General features: G+C 40.4%; 1 protein-coding gene across 9 annotated transcripts in view; it reads right to left on the bottom strand.

The window, feature by feature from the left end:
* The window catches only part of mef2aa (myocyte enhancer factor 2aa), a 68,434-nt gene extending 52,468 nt beyond the window's left edge, over positions 1-15,966 (bottom strand). For 8 of the 9 annotated variants that reach the window (XM_058074718.1, XM_058074720.1, XM_058074719.1 and 5 more), the window contains exon 1: positions 12,043-12,222. The gene's annotated coding sequence lies outside the window, so the exon portion shown is untranslated. Of the gene's footprint in view, positions 1-12,042; positions 12,223-15,636 lie in introns of those variants that run through there. The other variant, XM_058074713.1, reaches the window with a different exon arrangement.
* Positions 15,967-16,213: the final 247 nt, after the last annotated feature.

A 16,213-nucleotide genomic window follows, 5' to 3' on the forward strand; every position in this document is an offset into this window, starting at 1 on the left:
TCCGAAAAAAAAAAAAAAACATTAAAGGCACGTTGGCTTGCAAGCAGAAGGATGCAAAGGCCACCGCATTGACAAACATATGTTGAGATTAAGACGTAAAGTTTCCATTGTACGTCCCGTGTTTGGTAGCAGGTGTTTGTTGGAAAGTGAAGAAAGCAAACGTGAAAGTCACAAAGTTGGAAGTGGACTTTTGACTGTGTTAGATGCGGAAAACATGTGAGGGAGGAAACTGAACTATAAGCAGCATCCTGCACCCAACCCATCCTACCTCAGAGGTAGTGTGTGGCAGCAGTGTGGTAATATAATTACTGCTGGGACACTTCTATTCCCAATGATCCATTTGCGTCAGTCAGGTTCTCCAGCCTAGCCAATGAATGGATTCTCAGTTTCTCAAGGATAAAGAGATGACCCTATCTTAACGGTGATATCCATTTCATGTCGAAAAAGCGACTCTCGTTCTCAAGGTAAATCCCTCGATGCAAGTACGAGGGGAAACTTTCAAACTATGAAAATGATGACAACTTCTTTGATGTAAGGGTCGGGTGATGATTTATGGCTCATTAAAAAAATGAATGCAAATGAGTCACAGACGAAGCGTATAGTACGGCTTGTATAGTTCCCCACTTGCCCCACTTCCTTTCTCGTTCCTACCGCACTTGATTCACAAAGCTAAGCATATGGTTTTCTTAACAACAAATGCCGGCGAATCTTAAATCGCCATATTCGTGTATCAACACAATACTCTTCGGTTTATCTTGATGACTGCTGGTTCCAATTATTGCACAATTACAGGGATTTTTCTCCCGAGTTGGATGTTTTAATACAAACAAAGAACCAAAAAGTTATCAATTACCACATTTCCTCAAAAAAGGTGGTCTGCCCTAATGAAAACATTTTAACCATCCTTCAGTGTGAAAGTAATCTGTGCTGAACAGGTGACCAAAGAGAAGGAAATGACCAAGGAGGCACAGTTCATGAGTGAGAAACCGGTGACCAAAGAGGGAGACGAGGAGGCACGGTCAAGGAGTGAGAGCATGGTGACAGTGGAGGTGCAGCAACTATTCTAAAGTTCTCTATTTTGTTTTTCAAAATCAACTGAGTGGAAGCTGCCACAGTCTTGCTAGGTTGTGCTTAAACATAATAGGAATTACCTACTGTATCATATTGTATCATAAATAGTTAAGTACACAGCCAAAGATCCCCCCCAATGGTAGACCCATTCACGACAGTGACAGGTTTTCACCACTCCACTGTGAGTGGATTGGAACACTAATATGAATGAAATCTTCAACATGAAACACTTGTAGTGCACAAAAGAATCACCAAACTTAATTATTTGTTCATATTATGCACACAGCGCCTCGTATGCATTGTGAGGCATTCAGGTGAACTCCTAATTGTGAGTGTTGGGCGCTAATTGTTTTTCATATTCACGCACATGGATAAATACTTAGTTAAGATGAAATTGACAAACACTAAGTAAATCTGCCTTAATAAATCTGACTGAACATTATATAATGAATAGATTTTTTTTGCTTTCTTGCTTTAGTTCTATATTTTCCGCCATCAGTGCTGTGTGGCATTGACAGTCCAGGGTGTACCCCGCCCTTCGCCCAAAGTCAGCTGGGATAGGCTCCAGGCAGGCTCCCACATGAACCTAGTGAGGACAAACAGCATAGAAGATGGATGGATGGATGAAGTGCTGTATGGTAGTGATTCTTGTGTGTTGGGACACAAAAGTGGGTCACAAGGCCGTTTTCGGTGGGTATGAGTAGCCCCTCACTCATATGCCTTGATAATTTTCCAAAAGTAGAATGTAACACAACTGTTATGTTTTTGGCACAGCTGTGCCACAGGTTTCTGCCTCCATCGGGGAACTAGTTGTAGTGCACACCTTCCATTTTATTGTCTGGCTTAACATAAAATGACTGAGAATATGTACTTATCTTTGAAATAATTTGTTTCCATATAATAATAATGTAATAATACTCTTGGTAAGCTAGTGTTCTTGTGTTTTCTTTGTTGATCTCGTCACCATCGTCAACATGGAGGCTGACATCTCACCGTCCATGGTGGCGATCTTCCCCCCTGTCGGTGTCTCCTCCGTGTCCTCTTCGGATGTTGCCTGTGAAATGTGTTTCTTTAGGGCTTTTTATGGTAGTCCATTATTCACAGATTTTCGCCATTCTCTGGGGTCTTGGAACGCGTACCCCCCGGGGTACACCAATTGTAATAGGAGGTACATGAATAAAAATTTAAAACAATTAGCATGTTACGCTCAAAATTGTGCACTCAAAAGTGTACCTTAACACGAGAAGAGAGCAGAAAATAGACAGAGCAAAAAGTTGTTCATTGCTCTGTGCGCATCATATGAACGGGAAGTTTGCTGATTATTTTGTGCATTAAAAGTGTTAATTTTGAAGATTTCATTTATATCTGTGTTCCAATTCCTGCACGGCTTAGCAGCAAAAACTGAATGGGGTTTCCCCTCAAAAATGTTTTTGACTATATATGATGTACTTGTCGCTGATTTGATTTACACCTTTATGTAAGGTTGCATTGGTGCTGTGGCTGGCATGTTGATTTGCATGGTTGTCTATCATCATATGGACTCTTCATCGGGGAACAATAATAATGCCAAAGCCATGGGGAGCAATGGTGCATCTATCCTCACAGGAAGCCTGCGAGCTGTGTTAAGTGCCGTGGCAGCCTTTTGATGTTGCGCAGACTGCAACACAAAAATGGTAAACAGCTATGATGAACCAAGATCTTCCTCCGGGGGGACTCCACACTGTAAGGATATTAGGGATGTCATGCATAATATGTCTCAGCAGTTGTGGAGCATTTACCCCCATATCTCACAGCATCTTCGGAAAGACTGTTTCTCAAGATTAGACTCAGATTTCTGATATTGGTTACTTCAAGGGCGGGGAAACAATAACGTCAGTGAAAAGACAACAGTTGGTCTTATACATTTCAAGTGGTCCATACTAGGAAGGGACTTAAGTTTGCTTTTCCCAAGGATGCCTGATTTTAAAGGACAAAAAAAAATAAAAAGCTGAGAATAAATATTTGATTTTTGTCTTCCCATTTTTATCCTCCACTTCATGGCTCTTTCTTAACAGTGTTGCATAAACCTTTTATGCAATGCGGGCAGTGAGGATGGCCATGAGTCACATCAGCAGTGAAAGGTACGAGCATTGATGGTGGTTCTTTGTTGGTTGATTTTTTAAATAAAAAAAACTGTTAAGGCAATCCATCCATCCATTTTCTACAACGCTTATCCTCACAAGATTGCAGGCATGTTGGAGCCTATCCCAGCTGTCTTCGGGCGAGAGGCGGGGTACACCCTGGACTGGTTGTGTAAAAGGCAATGTTAAGCAAAATTGTAACATTAAATTGACACAACCCCTAAATGAAAGCAACCACTACTGTAATGTCTAACATTAAACACTAACACGCGTGAAACACGTAAGATTTTCATCACAACAAAACGTTGTGTCCTTTATACTGTACACAAAAAGGTAGAGTCCAAGAAGGTGAACAAAACAGAAAAAACAGTAACAGCACGAGTTTGATGGTCAAAATTTTTGGCACCTTTAGGGCATTATTTTCTTGAAAATGTTGGTCCAAATGTAAAACTCAATTTAAAATAATTTTTTTTATGTTAACATTTATGAGTGTCCAGAATTGATTCAAAATTTATTCAGTTACAGTACATTTCAGTTTGAGTCTGACCTTCTGGAATGGATGCTAACAGAGGTTGCACACATTTCATTGACTACCAACAATGTCATCACTTATGAAATACAGTGACACACAAAGACTACAACATTAAACGGTATGTGGTATATTCCCTGTAATCAAGTTTTCATTTAAACATCCCGATCCACGAATGACAATTTGTCTTAACAGTTTAACGGGGCACTGCCTCAAATCCAACAACTGTGAATAGAATTATTTTTTTGTCTGCTACAACTGTTTTTTCTCCTCCAAAATCAGATGATGCTATCTCACTGTCACATGAACACTGTGTCCAAACACCATGATAAAGAGAGAGTCGGAGTGAGACAGATTGAAGGAGAAAGAGAGACGGAGAGCGAGAGATACAACCACAGGCCCTGCTGCTCACTTCACCAAGAATTTTCTCAGTCAAGCTGTTTCCTGGTAGCCTCTGGTCTCGGCTCCCAGCGCCAATGACTATTTGACATAATAAAAAAGCCAGTATTTGTTCGGAATATCCTGGCATTTGGTTCGGTGACGGAGGCAGAGACAACTGAGAATGCCATCTGATGTGATCGCAGGCTGCCGTCAGGCTCACTGATGGAAAGCCTACACCATTTTCACCTCAATGTGTACAGATGGAAAAAGCAGAGAGGGCAGGCAGGCAAAGGCGCAATCAGCGGGCAGACTCAACACCTCGCACAGAATCACAGTCACACTGGAGCTGTGAGATACACCAAAGCACCCAGTCGAAGCCCAAATAGCCATCTCTAAATCAACCACGATGGCCAGTGGCAGTATAATAATGTAGAAAACATTAAATGGACTTGGTAATGATGGTCCAACTGTTTGTAGGAACTATAGCCAACTGACAAAACAGTCCGAAGATAACTTCTGAACTGCAAGTCAGACCCCTGCAGCCAGACTGGAGTGTGTTTGTGGGGGCGTCACTTCCCTTTGCTGTTGTGATGGCTGATGTGTGTTGCTGAATAATGCGAGGACTCTGCTTCCTCCCCTCCACCTCCAGCTGTTCACAGGCCGCCTCAGACAGACAAAATACAAGGATATTGCAGGGCCGGGGCCTCTTTTCCTGCCACTCAGGAGCTTAGAAATGCACCATGTATGTCCAAGCACCAAACCACAGGCGTGAAGATCTTTGCCAGAACTTTGAAAAATCTTTGCACATAATTGGACTGTTTGTCTACAGTGGATCGAGTTTACCAACAGAATACAAAGCAAGAATTCAACTCTCCAGTGTGATGCGTTGCTTTTTAAGATCCACACAGCCAAGCATCAGGAATTCAATACAGCGGGGGTATATTAGTAACCAGGCGGATCTTTTGATCTAGTGAATTAGATTATAATATATTCCTTTGATTTATGTTTTTTTAAGTCTCATTAAAATTCTGTTAAAATGCAACTCAGCGAATAGATGTCTCTTTTAACTCCCGCTCCGAGAGTAAGTTTCAACATGATATCACTTTATAACTCACAATATAACTTTGTGTGCTGTGATATACAACAATGACAAGCCAAACCGCAGCACAAACACATTTGCCTTGTCCGTCCTCTGAGTGAAGCCCACCTACTCTTAAAAATGACACATAATGTAACTGTGCGGTTTTACTTGCAAACCTGATAGCCAAAGTAGGTGGAGGTGACATCTCACCATCCTCTTAAATGACTTGACTTCTCAAAATCATCACCTCATGCTTCCACAGTTTGCTCTAAAAACCACACAATGCACTAAAGAATGTAAGCGATGACAATAGAGAAAAAGACAAAAGACTCAATAAAGTCAATGCTTTATGGCGTTAGTATTTTATCAGTGCAAAAGGCTTGATCGACTGGGGGGCATTTGCACTTTTATTTGGCTGCAACTGATTTTATATTGGCCCACAGCATAGACCAAACAGAGAATTAAACACAGATTTTTCCTTAAATATATTCAACTGCTTAGGATGTCTTCACACACATTGGATTGGTTTTAGCATGAATGTGTCATTTTGATATCATATATTTTAAAACTAATCCATATAGGTCAGGACATGCTAAGCCATTTAATATAAATAAAAACAAAAATTGAAAGCAATAGGAAAAAAAATCATATGGTGATTATAAATATGCTACTTCTGTATTGCCTTAATCCTTTTATGAAGATCTGATGCGACCATATTTAGTTTTTTTTGGTTTGCTGCAAATGCTACAGAACAATAAAATACAATCGGCATGCCGCAAATGGCCCCGTGATGAGTTTTTCAGCCCTCCTGTTGTACAATTTAAGCCTAGGGAAGAAACTAGTACCTGTACAAAACCCACGCAAACACACAGGGAAAACATACAAACATGCTGACCGCTCACCACTGTGCAGCCTTTTTTTGGTTAAAAAAAAAAAAAATCTTATGTGGACAGGGCATAAGTCATCTCTAAAGAGGATAAGCAGTGTAAAACCATTTCCTAATGTGTTTACTTTATGTCCACGACCAGAATGTACATTGACAGGGACACACATTTCTAAGAGTGAAAGCAGATTCAAAGCAGATTTATTAAAGGATGGTTTCTGCTTCAGGATCCTCCCCACCAAGAGCAGACATGTGGTCCAGGCAGGCAAACCTCCAGTCAGGATGGTTTAGGAGACTGCTGGGGACAGGAAAACTACAGTGCAGCCTTAGGTAAGCTGCTCTGCCCTGCTCAGCAGCACATGTGCTGAGTGAGCCAAACACGGTGGCTTACCACCAGAGGTCTCAGTCAAGGGCAGGACAGTTGAAAGGTCACTGCTTGCTGTCTTGCTATACAAACAGAGCCTCAATGAGTAATACATTCAACCTCTGAGCTTACATCAGACGATAACTACCAAGAGTTTCTGCTTGCGTGTAGCAGTCGCAGATCTGTTTTATTTGATACACTCCATTTTGCTGTACAGTGTAGGAGTCAACACTATCACATGAAATACAACATTTAGCTTAACAGATTTATTGTATTTTATGCTGGTCCTTTTGAAAAGGTTTGTGTATAAAATATGCTAAAAATCATTATTTTATCACAAACCAAGGTGATGGCCGTGTATGCAAACTAAACAGAACGAGAGCCGGAGTTTGAACACTTGCTGTGAGATACCAAGCAAAGGACAATCATGATTCATGATGATCACCTTAATACCAGGCAACCAAAAGTGTCAATTACAAACATGTCTACAATAAATGTTGTGAGTGTCTATCATACAACAGTGGGAATGATTCCAAATTATCTGATTTATTAGGGGCTTTTCCACCAGAGTCCAGTCAACTGCATTCTAAAACATTATCTGCCAGGCTCAAGATTCTGCATGTGACCTCCAAGTCTCACAGGAGAATGCTGGAATCTCCATATTGTTGATGGCGCTCTGATAAACAATGACTCATGTTACCAAATGCTTCTGTCAGTCAAACAGATGACAAAGCGTTGACTAGGTGAGATTGATATAATTTTTAGGATCCTGAGAAACTACACATACAGTACAAGTTAGGACACATCTTCCACCTTCTCATTCATCGTGTTCGCTTTATTATCATAACTATTTACATTGTACATTAGTAACCGTCTAAACCAGGGGTCGGCAACCTTTACTATGAAAAGAGCCATTTCACCCACTTGCCCACTAAAGAAAAATAGCCTGGAGCCGCAAAACGTTGTATGTTTAAAACAACATTGGAGGGGGAAAAAAAGACGAGTTGGAGTACTCTTGCTAGTACTGGAGATAAACTTTTGTTTTTAAATGAGCTCTAATTTATTTTTTAGAATCGTCAAATAACTCATTAATAATAATTAATAACTCAAATAACTCAAAGTGTTACTCATTTCCCTTCATGTTAACCTGTCAGAGAGAACTGGATAGCATCCTGTCTGCTCATTCAGTCACCAGTCAGAACTCAGTCAGGATGCATTCATGGTCTCACACAAAGTTGGATTTTTGTAAACTCATAACAAAGACGTGCATTTTCACCACACGGGTGCTAAAAAATATTCAAGCATTGCAAAGGGAGCCGCAACAAAGAGGCTGGAGAGCCACATGCGGCTCTGGAGCCGCGGGTTGCTGACCCCTGGTCTAAACCAACATATATATTTGTGTCTATATTAATTGTCCCATCACATCTGATGTCAGATCAAAGACGTGGGAACTCAACCTGACAGCAGCTGAAGTAAGATGCCAACTAATGAGTTCACATCTCTCAGCCAACCACGGTATCCGATACGTATATTTGACTTCTCTCAGCTAATGAATGTCATTCAAAGACAAAAAACATTGTTCAATAAATGTAAGTCAGTCTGTGTCTTCAGGATTTGTCTGTGATTGCCCATATTTGTCCGTTTTAATCTTTGGTCTTAATGTGATCTGAAAAGATGAGGTACATTATTGCAAGGAGGATGAGATATTTGGAGAAAATATACCATAAAAGGTTCTCCTATTTGGCGGCCTGCTACTGTGTTTAATGTAATTGTCTCTTAATTTTGTACTCCTATTCATGACAGGAACAGATTACATTTGTCCCACGAGGTGGTCCACGTGATGACGCACGCGCAATGTGGCCTCTGATGAGCAGCCCGGTGGGCTTTGCGCATTTAAAGGCAATGAGGCATTCATTTGGTTGGTTAAGATTACACTTGGCTGTGTTAAACCCTCTCCACCTTCTCTTCTCCCTCTTTGCCACTTGCGCCGGACTGTGCCAGATTGCACCATTCATGAAAATTGCAAAGTTTGCTGGCCACACCTGCTTGGCACGGCCTAGGCATGGGGCCTGCACCTGGTCTACGAAACATAGAGCCCTAAATGTGTTCGCTCAATAAGCTTCATGATGTAGTCACCTGTAATGGTTTACTTTTCAGGGTTACTTAATGTAAATTCTCGCCTTATTAATGACTTTGTATTGTGTGTGTCCCTACTTCTGGCCTGTACTGTATATGAGGAATGCGGTTCGGATTAGTCATTTCACATATTATTCCAGACTATTACAGTATGTGTGAATTTAACAACAAATGATGATGCTGTAATACAAAGTGTAAAAAGAATTTCTATATTCTAAAATGCATAAAACAAATTGACACCACCTTTGACAGCAAGTGAATACAAGAAAAGCAGTTAAGCTAGTTGGCATAACATGCACAGGCCCCACTAATGGACTTCAGTGTGACATACACTTTTGTGTAAAAATAAGTTAACTACTGTTGCATAATAAAACAATTAGGTTTAACTTTCTTGACCAATGACAAAAATGTAACATGTCGCTGATGTACCTCACTCCTCTCTCTGTTTAACATACACAATTGTCACACAAGTGTAAAATGAAGTTAACCACTCAACCATACCCATGTATATTCTTCTTCGCTTCTCATGTTCTTCTCTTAAAATCCCTTGCTGAAAATAAGCTTGGCCAAAAAAAGTCACAAAAGCCAAAGAAAAGCAGTTTACACAAGTACATCCTTTGATGTTCACTGAAATGAATAACTTTTGAGGTCTCCAGCTATAGGCTCACGTCCCTCAGTACGTTATGCAAATTTTGTGTCACAACTTTCAAATGGTCCAATTAAGAAAAAAAATCACTTCAGAAGAACAAAAAAGTATCAATAACCGTTACCCCCAGAAAATCACTGCTGCTCTCTATAATCTGTAGGTGTTTTTAGCAAATACAGTAAACAATATGATGGCCATTGATATTCTGTTGCACTAGAAGGAATCATCTGTATTTATTGACTTCCCGATTCTCTTGTCTTGTTTTTTTAGGTCCTTCTTGGAATCCAACATCCTAACAGAGGGAGAGTGGTAGGAGCAGGCCTTTTCACTCAGTGATTCAGAGATACGGTGTAAACGCCAGGTTTCTCTTTCTGACGAGCGGCGTTAATTGCAGATCCGACTCGCCCACACGCTCCACATTTGTTGGTGGAAGGAGAAGCTGAGACACAGAGATTAAAGTGGGATGGAGAGTGCGGTAAAAGATGGTGCAGCTGCCCATTCCTCACATACTGTACAGTATCTCCCTCTCCCACTCACAACTTGTGCTAAGACGTTGACATACACTAAAAGGATACCACCAGAGTCAGGTGGGACATACAGTACAAACACAAAAACTGTAGTATTCTATGCTTCACTTTAAATTATACAATCAGGGATATCAATGATGATAGAAAAACCTGACTATTTGCATAATATAAAAGGCAAGGTCAATGAAGTTAGACCAACAGCGAGAAAGATGCTGAGATTTCTCCATCAGTGTCATCAAGCACATTTGTACTCATTCCACTGACTAAAATACTCCATAAATTGTTCAAATGGTATTCCTTTGAGCGGCGTTCATAGCCCCTTGTCCACATATTACACATAAAAGCTCACGTGATGCGGATCATGTACAACATTACTGCCAGGAGCGCACAAGCTAATGACTGCAGATTGGAAAGCTGCTTCACTGCTTTGCTATCACAACCGGCAAATATCACATCCTTTGCGAATACATCTTTGGAGGGCCAACTTTTTTTTTTTTTTTTTTTTTTTTAACAGTTTTCAGTCGCTTCAACTTTTTTCCTACTTCAGAAATGAGGAGCAGCCTCAACGACAAGTGTGAAGAGATTGTGAATATTAGATGAATATACAAATTGCACTGATATTGCACTTTGTTCTCTCTGTGCATGTGTGGTTTTTCCCATACATTCCAAAAACATGCTAGGCTAATTGGTTACTCCAAATTGTCCATAGGTGTGAATGTGAGTGTGAATGGTTGTTTGTCTATATGTGCCCTGTGATTGGTTGGCGACCAGTCCAGGGTGTACCCCACCTCTAGCCCGAAGACAGCTGGGATAGGCTCCAGCATCCCCGTGACCCTCGTGAGGATAAGCGGTAGAAAATGAATGAGTGTTACTAACAGTGGTTAACTTATTTTTATATGTGTATTTGCCATGTTAAAATGATCACTGAAAAATTGCCTGTAATGATGGCGACACCAAATTCACCAGACAGAATGACAGCCAATTAAATGCTCATTTATTCACCTTCAAATTGTATTGATTCTGATAGTTAACACATTTATAATAGACATTATACTGAAAACTAGCATTACTTCCTGAGACCACAGCTTTAAATCCAAGTAATAGCCATTAAATGTGCTGACTTTAAGGAAATTAGTAATAAGCCCAAGACGGCGTTTTACTGAAAACTATGTACTTACAGTTGGCTGCTCCTCCCATGTAGCATGACTAAACAACAACAAGAACAACTAGAAGACTGCAGGGGAACCTAACCACAAACTGTGGCAACAACACGTGTATGAAATAGAAGAAAAAAAAAAAAACAGGTGCTCCCATGGAGACTACTCCTGTTAAAAGGAAGTTAACATTGCAGGTTTTGTTAATTTAATAAGGTCTGAAGCAATCAACATTGACAGTTTCTTTTTCTTTGGCTTTTGGTGGCCTTTTTTTGGTGACATTTACTCTACAAGGACAAACCACCAACTGTTGTGTCAACTTGCCTGTAAAGAAAAAGCAGATGCTGCCATGGTTAGCTTCTTTTTACACTTGTTTGACAGCTGGCTTTTTTCTTTGGCTTGTGGCATTTTATTCCAAAAGAGTGGACCAGTCTCAAGGTGTAAGAAGATAAGAATATATAACATTTAAGGCCACGTCTTGTTGAGTTAACTATGCTTCTAATGCAGTTAATGCCCTTTACACTTGTTTGACAATTGCTTTTTCTTTAGCTTTTGGTTTTTTGTCTTGTAAGAATCAAAGAATGTTGAATGAAAGACTATACATAAGTTCAGGTAGTGTTTTTTTTTTTAACGTTATGTAAAGTGGTGAACGAAAAAGCAAGTCCCAGTGACAGACAAACCACCAACTGAGATGTCAACTTGTGCTTAATTCTGATCTTAAACTAAGTTAATGATGATTAATCATCACTCAGTTGTCAATTATTAGAGTAAGAGCAGAAATATGTGAAAACATCGTCAAAGCCCAGCAGCTTTCACATATTAAACAGTAAAAGGTGAATGTCTCTCTCTCTCCCGTAAAAAATAGCTTTTGGATCAAATGCGTAAAAGTTTCCCCACAATTACCCGTGCGTTTAGTTGCATCCTTGACTATAAAACACCATATATTGTTACACAGCACATTCTAAAAGACACAATCTGCGTCGATGCGAAAAAGTGGAGACCCCGAGAAAGATCGGAGCCCCGGTGTACTTTTTTTAATGCCTCCCAATCTGACAAATCCACTGTACGCCTCCCTCTGGCGCTTTTCTGACGTTACTCCCATGTCGCTCCGGCTGCCTCAACAACAACGTTTCTATTTGCGCTCACTCACCTTTAATCCCGGGCCAGTCTGTTACTGCTGCGCGTGGACACTCTATATTAGTGCTCTCCGCTGGATAAACGTAATTTCACTTCACATTTACACGCGGGTTGCTATTTTAGGTGGGAGGGGGGGAAGCTGACAAACTCAGAAAAAGCCAGTCTCCCTCTTGACAGCAAGACTCCTCCCACTTGTGACGTCACCGCCCCCGCTCTCTCGCTCTCTCCCTCTCTCTCTCACAACAGAAATGAATAATTATAATAATAATGAAAGTGTTTGTCAGAAGGTTGGCACACATTTAACATTGAGCATCTCCTAACATTGATTAAAATGCGGTGGTGATGCAGGAGCGGTTCTATTTAGAATAAACAAAATGAAAGCAATGCTAAACTCTGCAGAAAAAAGTGAAAAAAAATACAAAATACTCCATCCTCAAGCCTGACTTTTGCTTTTACTTTCCCAAATGACTACTTCCCTTGCATTGACGTCACATCTCTAAGACAACAGCAAACAGTTTGAGTGTCAACCAGTCACAGCACGCAGCGTCTGCATAGCAGCCAATCAGAACAGGAGGGCGGGATGTGTTTGTCTCACAGACAGGAACATGTGACGCGTGTGGATGAGGCACGATTTGAGGAGGAGGAGGAGGAGGTGTGGCGCCGGCCTGCCTACTTGCCATGACAGCATGTTTGTACCTTCCTGGCTTTTGGGGGGAGCAGGTGTGTTACATGAAACAGCTGTGATCAAGCTTAGATATGAGCACACACCTCAGACATTACATGGTGTGGAGTGCATCTATGTATCTAGTACAATCAAGATGCACTTTAACATGTCTTTCAGCGCAGGGACGATTGTGTGTATGATTTTAGTTTGAGGGCACATCATCACAAACAAAAATAATGGAAAAAGGTACAGTACATCAAAATTGCATATTGTTATTTACTATAGACTGTTGACCATGTCATAAGAAATGCTACAATGGTCATAAAATCTACAATAATAAACATTCACCTTTTGATATGCATCTATAGTACACCGCACATCAATTATTTTTATATTGTCATTATCTTGTTGCTACAAATTTGTTCCAAAACAGACACACTGAAATTATATACCTAGAGGGAAAGGCAAGTAATTTTGTATATAACTGACATAGGATTCAGTCACACACACACGTCATAGGAGTATTTTAGCAAGAAGCAGTATAGAGACAGTCATTAAAGGGGAACTGTACTTTTTTTATTTTGTCCATCATTCTTTCATTTCTTTCCCTTTTCTGTGCATTATAGCGTGGGAAAATGACTTAGCTAACAATGGACGTCGTAGGAAATATCTATTTTGATGCTAAGCCCCCACAAAAAAAAACAGCAACAGTGTTCCACTTACAGAATAGACTTCTATATCAACCAAGCAATAGCGATATTCTTATTGTAGCTAACACAAAAAACTGTATTCATCTAGCAAACTAACATGACGCCTCGCTAGTCGTTCGTGTCAGCATCACTCACAAGATACGGAGCTCTGAATTTCGTTACAAAGACTCAACAAGATGCTCATCAGTGGTTTTACCTGAGGACTGGAGAACACGTCTTGTGCTGGAAGACACAGCCATCCTAAATCGATGTGAAATCAATGCGCGAGGAAAGTATCAGTAATGTTTTAAATCATTGAAATACAGCAAGATACTGTAAGTATTACATGATATCATCAACGTACTTGTTCTTGCACAATCACAGCATGTATATCAAACAATAAATGCTTTTTGAGGGCTTCATCGTCGAAATACATGTGTCCCAATGACGTGCTTTGTTAGCCAATTCATATTAACTAGTTTTCTGGCATTACAATGCACAGAAAAGGGAAACAAATGTGTTCAGTTTGTGAATTTAATTGAATTTGTGAACATTAATTGAATGATGGTCAAAATAAATAAAAAGTGCAGTTCCCCTTTAAATTTGGGAATGTACTGTCAGGATAAATATGCAAACAAAATCCCTCTACATTGTTATCTTGTCCATAAGGACCATATCAAGTCTTCCTTTGGCTTTATAGACTTCACAGGGATCACATCCAAAAATCCAGAGATGAAGTTTGTATGCGGTATAGAAATGGCCATAAATTTGGTCTTAAAAGGCCTGTTTCACATATGGACTCAGGGGCAGCAGTGGGTCAGTATCATATAACATTGGAGAAGAGTCAGGGTGAAAATGAGCAGTGTAGAACCATTTTGGACTAACTGTCCGTAAGCGCATTGTTCTGTTCTTGGCTTATGGCCATGCACCCGTCCAGGTTAAATGAGAGTGTGCTTTATGGCCAGAACTGGGTGAGGCAGACTGGCTCTTCCTGCAGTTTTTCTTCATCCTTTTTTGCTTTGCTGTGCAAACTCAGGCTGCGCAAGGACAATATTATGGCAAGCAAGAAATTCCATGTGTCAGGTATTAAATGAGCTGTACATACACAGTATTACATTCCATATGTCAATTAAAAGGTTCCAAAAACTACACTCCGTTTGCCACGTGTTTCACTTGTGTCTTATCAACTCATAAATCATATTTCTATACAAACCGCACCAAGGCTTACCAAAAGTGAGCAGCATTCTTATTGTATCTTAAAGCATTATTGCATTCTACATTTTAATTCCTTGTAAATATCCAGAACTAAGTCAGAGTGATAAACCCATTTCCACTCAGCAGTTTAGTCCACTTTTCCATTGTACACATTTTTTCCCATGAAAGCGAATGGTACTGATCAACACGTATTGCAACCTTTCCATTGAGGTACCAACCAGAGTGGCATTCTTTCTAAACGGTGAAACTTGACGCACTGAAGTTCACAAGTTGGTTGATCGATTTCAAATACAAGAGAACGTGATCATATCTATTCATTTATATCTGTACTCTACAGACTAAACCTGGAACCTAAACCAGGAAACTGCAACAAAATGGAGAGCATAGGCTTATTCAAGAGTCCAATTGCATGTTGAGTACTATAAAATTTGTGGGTAGATCTTCATTAAAATGAAAGGCTCTCACGCCCCCATGACAGTTCCCCGCATCCCCCCAGGGATCCCGCCCCACTATTTGAGAAGCACTGCATTATCCACATAGCCGACACAGCCATTGCTATCTGGCCAATATACAGTGCTCCCTTGTTACATTGTGGTTCAAACATTGTTCCCTGTCCGATATTACATTGATAAACACTTCTCTCATTCCGTGTGGAAGTGGCAAGATTCTTTATTTCTTACTCCATAACAGTATAGGACAACGTCTGTATAGACGTCTCTACTGTAAGGACACCAATTTTATTCAAGAGGAGATTAAGGGCAACAAGGAAAGGTGCCACTGCATCAAAGTGGAGAAACCAAAGCAGAACCACTGCAACAAAGTTTTGTATTTTGTTATGATTAACAGTTGTTTACGCCACTCCTGAAAGCCTGAATTGCTTTGCCAATGACAAAGCACAACCGTGAGCACAACCGTGCCAAGCCAAGTTGGTATCATGCAATGAAAAATGGGCAATGGAACAGAGAATAACTGCTTTTTAGTAAACAGGTACATCTGAATGATCACACAATAAATCTTCTCAAACATTGATAAACTTTACCCTTGCTTGGCATCCAATCCTGTGTTATGGAGTCGTTTCAAGTTTTTCTGACACCTGTGATCTTGCTTGTTGCCACACAAATTCCTTCACAGAACCTGCTGTTCCAGTCTCCACTTGACTGTCTTTTATTCCCTTGCATCTATTAAACTTCTTCCTGTTAGTTTCCCTCGTCCCATCGATTTAGTTCAAAGCCAGACCAGCTGGCTTTGAACGCTGAACCCTGCGAGCCCAAAGAGGCCCGAACTCGCACCCTGTTCCTCTTCTTCTATGTGTCTGCACAGAGCCGGCCGGGGGGGCCGTTGCTTGAACCCCTCCTAGATGTAGACTTTCCGGGTATGTGATGGCATGTGGTTCTGTGGACCAGTCACAACTGTCAATCATGATTCCAGCAGTACCTCTTGTACTCACGGTGGATTAAAAAAATAGTAATCTGTGGTTGTCTGTTCTGAATTGCAAATTTTCTAAAGTGTTCATTAATGTAACTAGAGAAATGCTAATTCTTGACGTAACTTATATTTACAGAGTAGTCAAAACTGTATGTATAATATGGCTTAGTAATTGCAATGCAACAATTTGC

Source organism: Doryrhamphus excisus, chromosome 6, assembly GCF_030265055.1.
Source record: "Doryrhamphus excisus isolate RoL2022-K1 chromosome 6, RoL_Dexc_1.0, whole genome shotgun sequence".
Taxonomy (NCBI): Eukaryota; Metazoa; Chordata; class Actinopteri; order Syngnathiformes; family Syngnathidae; genus Doryrhamphus; species Doryrhamphus excisus.